This window comes from Capricornis sumatraensis, chromosome 11 (assembly GCF_032405125.1).
Source record: "Capricornis sumatraensis isolate serow.1 chromosome 11, serow.2, whole genome shotgun sequence".
NCBI lineage: Eukaryota > Metazoa > Chordata > Mammalia > Artiodactyla > Bovidae > Capricornis > Capricornis sumatraensis.
Window position 1 is genome coordinate 60,886,983 of NC_091079.1, and position 7,340 is coordinate 60,894,322.

The window sequence follows — 7,340 nt, forward strand, 5'->3', positions numbered from 1 at the left end:
TGAACATATTGTTGTTCAGTCGTTCAGTCCTGTCTGACTCTTTGCAACCCCATGGACTGACTGCAGCATGCCAGGCTTCCCTATCCACATTTCACAGAACTTGCTCAGAATCATGTCTACTGAGTCAGTGATGCCATCCAACCATCTCATCCTCTGTTGTCCCCTTCTCTTGCCTTCAATCTTTCCCAGCATCAGGGTCTGTTCCAATGAGTCAGTATAGGCCAAAATATTGGAGCCTCAGCTTCATCATCAGTCCTTCCAATGAATATTTAGGGTTGATTTCCTTTAGGATTGACTGGTTACATACATATGAAACTGTATATTATATTTAAATAATTATATATATAAAATAAAAATTATAGTAGACTTTGAACTAAATCTTAAGTGAGTATGATTTAGACACTAGAATTTCCCTACCAAGTAGAAATAACTCACTTGGATTCTCTCTTCTTTTCTGTAGAGGACAAACCAATTTTTCCAAGGGGAATTCTTGAACTCATTAGATATGTAATATTCATTATAATTAGCTTTGTTTAACACCACAGAAAAGGACTTATTCACAGGCTATTTTATTCTCTTATTCCTCACCAGATGATTAGCAAGGTTCATTTTTAAGTGGAAGATATACTCTAGATATTTAAATGTGGTGCATCTCTTTCTTTCAAATCCCAGAAAGAAAGGTGTGCTTCACCTCCTTATAGAAAGTTCTAGTATCTTGCCTCTCTTTGGAAAGAGGAACAAATCTTGCTTTCCTTATTCTTCTTTGACTTCCTCCCTTCATCAGCATTGAGCCTCTTTATCATTTTCTCAGTCCAAAGGATTATCTGTCTTATTCCAGGCCATTCAAAAATTGTACACTACAGAGTGAATGAAAATAGTTAGCTTTATTTATAAAAAAATAAAACTGCCATTGCATTAATCCATAAAGAGTATAAAATTTCAATCTCTCATTCCATCAAAAAAACTACTTATGACTTAGGATTCAATGAAAGGCAATAAACAATAATGTTTTTGGTAACTCATTTGACATCTTTACTGATAGGTTTTCATCCATAATGGTAAATATCAGGCATATATTTGTGCTAGGCAGTTAAATTATATCTGGGCATATTTTAAATTGTCTTGTTAATACTATCAATTAATCTTAGAACTCATCTTTAAGGTAAAATGTACTTTTATATTTTATAATGAAAAAGTCAGCAAAATAGGCCGTTGTGGAGAGAAAAATGTAAAATTAATTATAATACCAATTAATGTTAACTGAGTCACTATTTTACTGAAGTATAGCTGACATAAAATATTATGATAGTTTCAAGTGTTTAACATAATAATTCAACATTTAAATACATTTTAATTAATCACCATCATTCTAGTAACCATATATTACCACACAAAATTATCACAGTATTATTGATCATATTCCTTAAGGTGTATATTGCATCTCCATGGCATTTATTTTATAACTGGAAATTTTACCTCTTAATTCCCTTCATTTATCACCATTTTGTTCCCTGGATCTGTGAGTTTGTTTCTGCTTTGTTTTATTTTAGATGTCACTAAAGTGAAATCATACAGTATTTGTTCTTCTCTTTCAGGCTTATTTCACTTAGCACAATACCTTCAAAGTAAGTCCATATTGCCGCAAGTGAAAAGGTTTCATTCTTTTTTATAACAGAGTAGTAGTTCATTATATATGTATATATATGTATGTATATATTTACATGTATGCACATACCATATCCTCTTTATCAATTTATCCATTTAGGGACACTAGCTTCTTCCATATCTTGGCTATTATAAATAATGCTGTAATGAACAGAGGGATGCATATATCTTTTCTAATTGGAGTTTTTCTTTTCTTTGGAAAGACCCTCAGAAGTTAAATTATTGATCATACGTCAATTCTATTTTTAACTTTTGGGGAACCTCCATACTGTTTTCCATTGTGGTTGCATCAGCTTACATTCCTACTAACAGTAACAGTAAGGGTTCTTTTTTCTCCACATCCTTGTCAACACTTATTTTTTCACAGAATTAGAACAAATAATCCTAAAAAACTTATAGAATGATCAAAATAAAACAATCCTCAGATAGCCAAAACAATATTGAGGAAGAAAAACAAACCTGGCAGTATCACCGCATGGATTTCACACTATACTATAAAGCTACAGTATATTAAAAAGAGTACAGTATACTAAAACAACAGACACAGAACAGAGAACCCAGAAATAAACCCATGGTTCTATGACCAATAGTCTACAACAAGGGAGACAAGAATGTACCACGGAAAAAAAATGACAATCTCTTCAATACATGGTGTTGGGAAAACTGGACAACTACTTGCAAAGAATGAAACTGAATTAGTTTCTTATACCATACATGAAAATAATTCAAAATGGATTAATAGCTTAAATTTAAGACCTGAAACAAAAAAAAACCCTAGAAATAAACATTGACATCAGTCTTAGCAATATCTTTTTGGATGTATCTACTTAGGCAAGACCAACAAAAATAAAATGAAATGAATGTGACTATATCAAATAGAAAATCTTTGGTAGAATGGAGAAAACTGTCACAAAATGAAAATATAGCTTACTGAATAGGAGATTTTTGCAAATGATATATCTGATAAGGGATTAATATACAAATATTGTAAAGAAATCATATAATTTAATATCAAAAATATCCAAACATTCTGATTTTAAAATGGGCAGAGAATCTGGCTCTTGGCAGCTCCATGGGCTATAGCCTGCCAGGCTCCTCTGTCCATGGGATTTCTCGGGCAAGAATACTGGAGTGGGTGGCCATTTCCTTCTCCAGGGCATCTTCCCAACCCAGGAATTGAACCAGAGTCTCTTTTGTTTTTCTCCTGCATTGGCAGGTGGATTTTTTACCACTAGCACCACTTGGGGCGACAGAGGATGAGATGGTTGGATGGCATGACTAACTCAATGAACATGAGTTTGAGCAAACTCAGGAAGATAGTGGAAGACTGGTATGCTGCAGTTCATGGTGTTGCAAAGAGTTGGACATGACTTAGTGATTGAACAACAGAGAACTTGAACTAGTCAGTTTTTAAAGTGTTTGATATTGTGCTTACATGCATTCTTCTTTCACTAACCTTGAGTATCAATATTCTTAATATCTCCATTTATAGCTGAACAAATTAAGACAGAGAGATAAATGACTTGTCTAAGTTACAAAGCTTATATGAAACAAGATTAGACTCAACCCAGACCTGTGATTCAGGTTCCTATACTTTAATCATTACGGCATACTGCAGAAGAGTAGAGAGAGATTTAGCTTTGAAAGTTTAGATTTCAGTGTCTAATGAGACTTCTTCACCATGCCTTGATGTCTAAGAGGCAAAAAGAAATAGGATCTATACTGCCACTAATGATAATACTACTTGGGCTTCCCAGGTGGCACTACTGGTAAATAATTCGCTTGCCAATACAGGAGGCAAAAGAGACTTGGATTCGATCCCTGGGTCAGGAAGATCCCCTGGAGGAGAAAATGACAACCCACTCCATTATTCTTGCCTTGTTGCAGAGAGTAGGACATGACTGAGTACATGAGCACTTTAGATAAATGTTCTGGAAGGAAAAAAGAAATTGTTTGAATTTATTTTTAAAGTTGTTTTTTTTTTCTTTAGTTTGACTTTGATTCTTAATTTTCTCATGCTAGGATGAGAGGGAAAACAAAGCCTTAACTAAAAATACCAACTACACATGTATGTGTGTGCACATGTGTGTGAGTGTGTATGTGCTTATAAGTTAAAGTGCAACTTACAAGTAAAAGCAAGGCCAGAATCTGTAAGGCTAAGGATTTTGACTTTATCATAGATGAAAGAGAAAGAAATTAAGTGAAACGAAATTTGAAATAATCAAAATTTGTAGATACTAGTCTGCACAAGAAGAACAGAGGAGAAATGGCAATGGCTAAGATGGTGGCAATGAAGATGCAGAGGAACATTATACCTGTATTGAGAGAGAGAGAAATGAGATGGGAAGAGATGGGATAAGATGAGGTGAGATTCCAGAGGACCTAATGATACAATCTATGCAGAAAATGAAGAAAAGTAAGAAACTGAGGATCAGTTTCAAAAATCCTAGGCTTTTACATTGAGTTAACCATTATGTGAATCATGGCACCATTCATTGAAGAAGAAAACATTTGCAGGGTGGGACAGTTTGGAGGAAGAAATAACTGAAATTTAATTTTAGACGTCTTAATTGTAGAGATGTCGAGCAGGGTTCCTCAGATTTCTCCGCTGAAAAGAATCACTTGGTGAGCTTATTGACTGTATGAATTATCAGCTTTTCTGCCAGAAATTCTGGTTCAGTAGTCTGAGTTGAGCATAAAGTACTGGATTTTTCACACTACAGAAGAAAAAAAAAAAGAATTAAGACAATCCCCATCAACTGATACAGAGTGGCTTCCTACACATATTAAAGACAAAGTTCAAAAGAGTATCTATAGTATGCTATTTGTAATGTAAGAAAGAAGGGACTATAAAAAATTGCCATGTATCTGCTCATTTGTTCAAAAGGAATTGCCGAAAGTATAAAACAGAAGCTAGTGTAACTATCTGATTGGGTTCAGGAAGTAGATGGAAACTGGACAAAATGAAAGGAAGACTGTGAATGGGATATTTAATAGAAAGGATGAGGAGGAGATGTATACCTTTTTGTATGCCCGTGCCCATGCTAAGTAGCTTCAGTTATGTTGGACTATTTGAGACTCCATGGACTGTAGCCTGCCAGGCTTCTCTGTCCATGGATTTCTCTAGGCAAGAAAACTGAAGAGGTTAGCCATTCCCTTCTCCAGGGAATGTCCTGGACCCAGGGATCAAACCCAAGTCTCTTATGTCTCCTGCATTGGCAGTTGGGTTCTCTACTGCTAGCACCACCTTGGAAGTCCCACCTTTTTATATAATTATGATTAAAACAATGAACATTTTTTTAAAAATATCCAAGTAAATAAATAATGAAAATAATCCAAAATTTTGAAATAGCCTAAAAAGGAACACAAACAGTATCAAATGAAATTAATTTTACTACAAACAACCAAATCACACTAAAGGGGGTGGGAAAGAACTAACCTAATTAACTCTGGAAAATAATATTTTAATATACTGTAATTAGACATACATTTAATGCATACTGGAAAACAAAAGGCAAAAAGAACTGTACAGCAATATTGGAATTTTTTGCAAATTTATTTTTCAGAGGTGTACAGGTTGATCATTTTCAAGGCTGTATAATGTCACCCTGCTTATTTAACTTATATGCAGATTGCAACATGCAAAATGCTGGGCTGGATGAAGTACAAGCTGGAATCAAGATTGCAGGGAGAAATATCAATAATGTCAGATATGCAGATAACACCACCCTTATGGCAGAAAGTGAAAAGGAAATAAGAAGCCTCTTGATGAAGGTGAAAGAGAAGAATGAAAAAGCTCAACATTCAAGAAACAAAGATCATGGTATCTGGTCCCATCACTTTTCGACAAATAGATGGGGAAACAATGGAAACAGTAACAGACTTTATTTTCTTGGGCTCCAAAATCACTGCAAATGATGACCGCAGCCATGAAACTAAAAGACACTTGCTCCTTGGAAGAAAATCTATGACAAACCTAGATTTAGAGAAGAAAGGAGATATGACAAGCAAATGCAATATGGGATCCTGGATTTTAATCAGGACTATAAGGCAATAGGCAATCTCTGAATGTGATACCATAAATTTGTTAGTAATGTTGTGACAATGTAAAGTTTCTGGTTTGAACAACCATACTATAGCAATATAAAAGTGTTAACATTTGGGGAAGTTGAATAAAGGGTACATGGGAACTTATACTATAATGTTTGAAGTTTTTTGGTAAACTATTTGCAAACACATAAAAACTTAGTTTGAACGTTTCTGAACCTTTTTTCTGTTTCCTTGTGGAATAAAGCTTCTTGTTTGGAATAATATTAATTCAATGGGGATAAGATTTATACCAGACCAATCCTAACAGTAGGGCTTCTCTGGTGGCTCAGTGGTGAAGAATCCACCTGCCAAAGCAGGAGACACGGGTTCGATCCCTGGGTTGGAAGATCCCCTGGAGAAGGGAATGGCAACCCTCTAATATTCTTGCCTGGGAAATTCCATGGAAAGAAGTCTGGAGGGCTACAGTCCAAGGGGTTGCAAAAGGGTCAGACACAATTTAGCAACAAAAAACAACAAGTCTTAACATTCATAGAAAAAAAAAAATCCATGGAGTATGGCACAGCAGACATCTTTGAATGGCCATTTCAAGGCATCATATACTTAAGTGTCACAATGAATGAAATGCATGAGCTATACACATTTATGAGGCTTTGAAAATTCATAGAATCATAGAATTTTCTCACTGTAAAGTTTCTTTCTTACATTTCCAACTTCTTAATGTCAAGTTCTGTTACAACACTTCAGTGACAGGGAGTTCATGTTCTTAAAATACAGTTTACTTTATTGTTGAAGGGTTCTAGTTATCAAACTGTTCATGCTTTTATCAGCTTAAGTCTGTCTAATTGGTCTAAAGTCTTCAGTGTAGGACAGTCTAACTTCTTTTTCGCAGGACAGCTCCTATAAGGGTCTACAGCTATGGTCACGTTCACTTCGTCATCTTTTCTATTCTCAGTTCCTTCAGTTACTTCTTATATATTTTAGATTCCAGACAGCTTACTGAATTGATCACTTTATTCAGCATAATATTATTCATTTGCTGAATGTGGTATTTCAAGCCTAAAATGAGTTGTTTGCTATTCCTTCTAGAGAATTCAAATGTAAAGGGTCCAATCAACCAAAAATTCTTCACCTAACATGATTCATATGTACTAATTGATAGGAAAATTAAAAACTCAAATTATCTCATTCTTTTTTTCTTTCTTTTGGCTGTGCCATGCAGCATGCGGGATCCAAGTTCCCCAGTCAGGGATCAAACCCATGCCCTTTGCAGTGGAAGTATGGAGTCTTAACCACTGGACCCATAGAGAAGTCCCCAAATTACTCATTCTTAAACAGTGATTAGAATACGCACTTATCTATACTGTACAGAAAATGTAAAGCTTTCTTTCTGGGCATCTATAATAGTGCCCTGTTGCAGGGTGCAGGCGAAGCTTCATCGATGCTGCCTAATGATGTGTGTGAGATATCCTGATATTTACTAAGAAATTAGATATTCAAAAGAATTCTTTGTTCTCAAAAGACATATATATATATATACACACAAATTTTCGCTTTCTATTTTTGTGTTTCTCAGTCTTATTATTCATCTATTGGCACTTAAGTACATTCACCAAACTGCATCATAA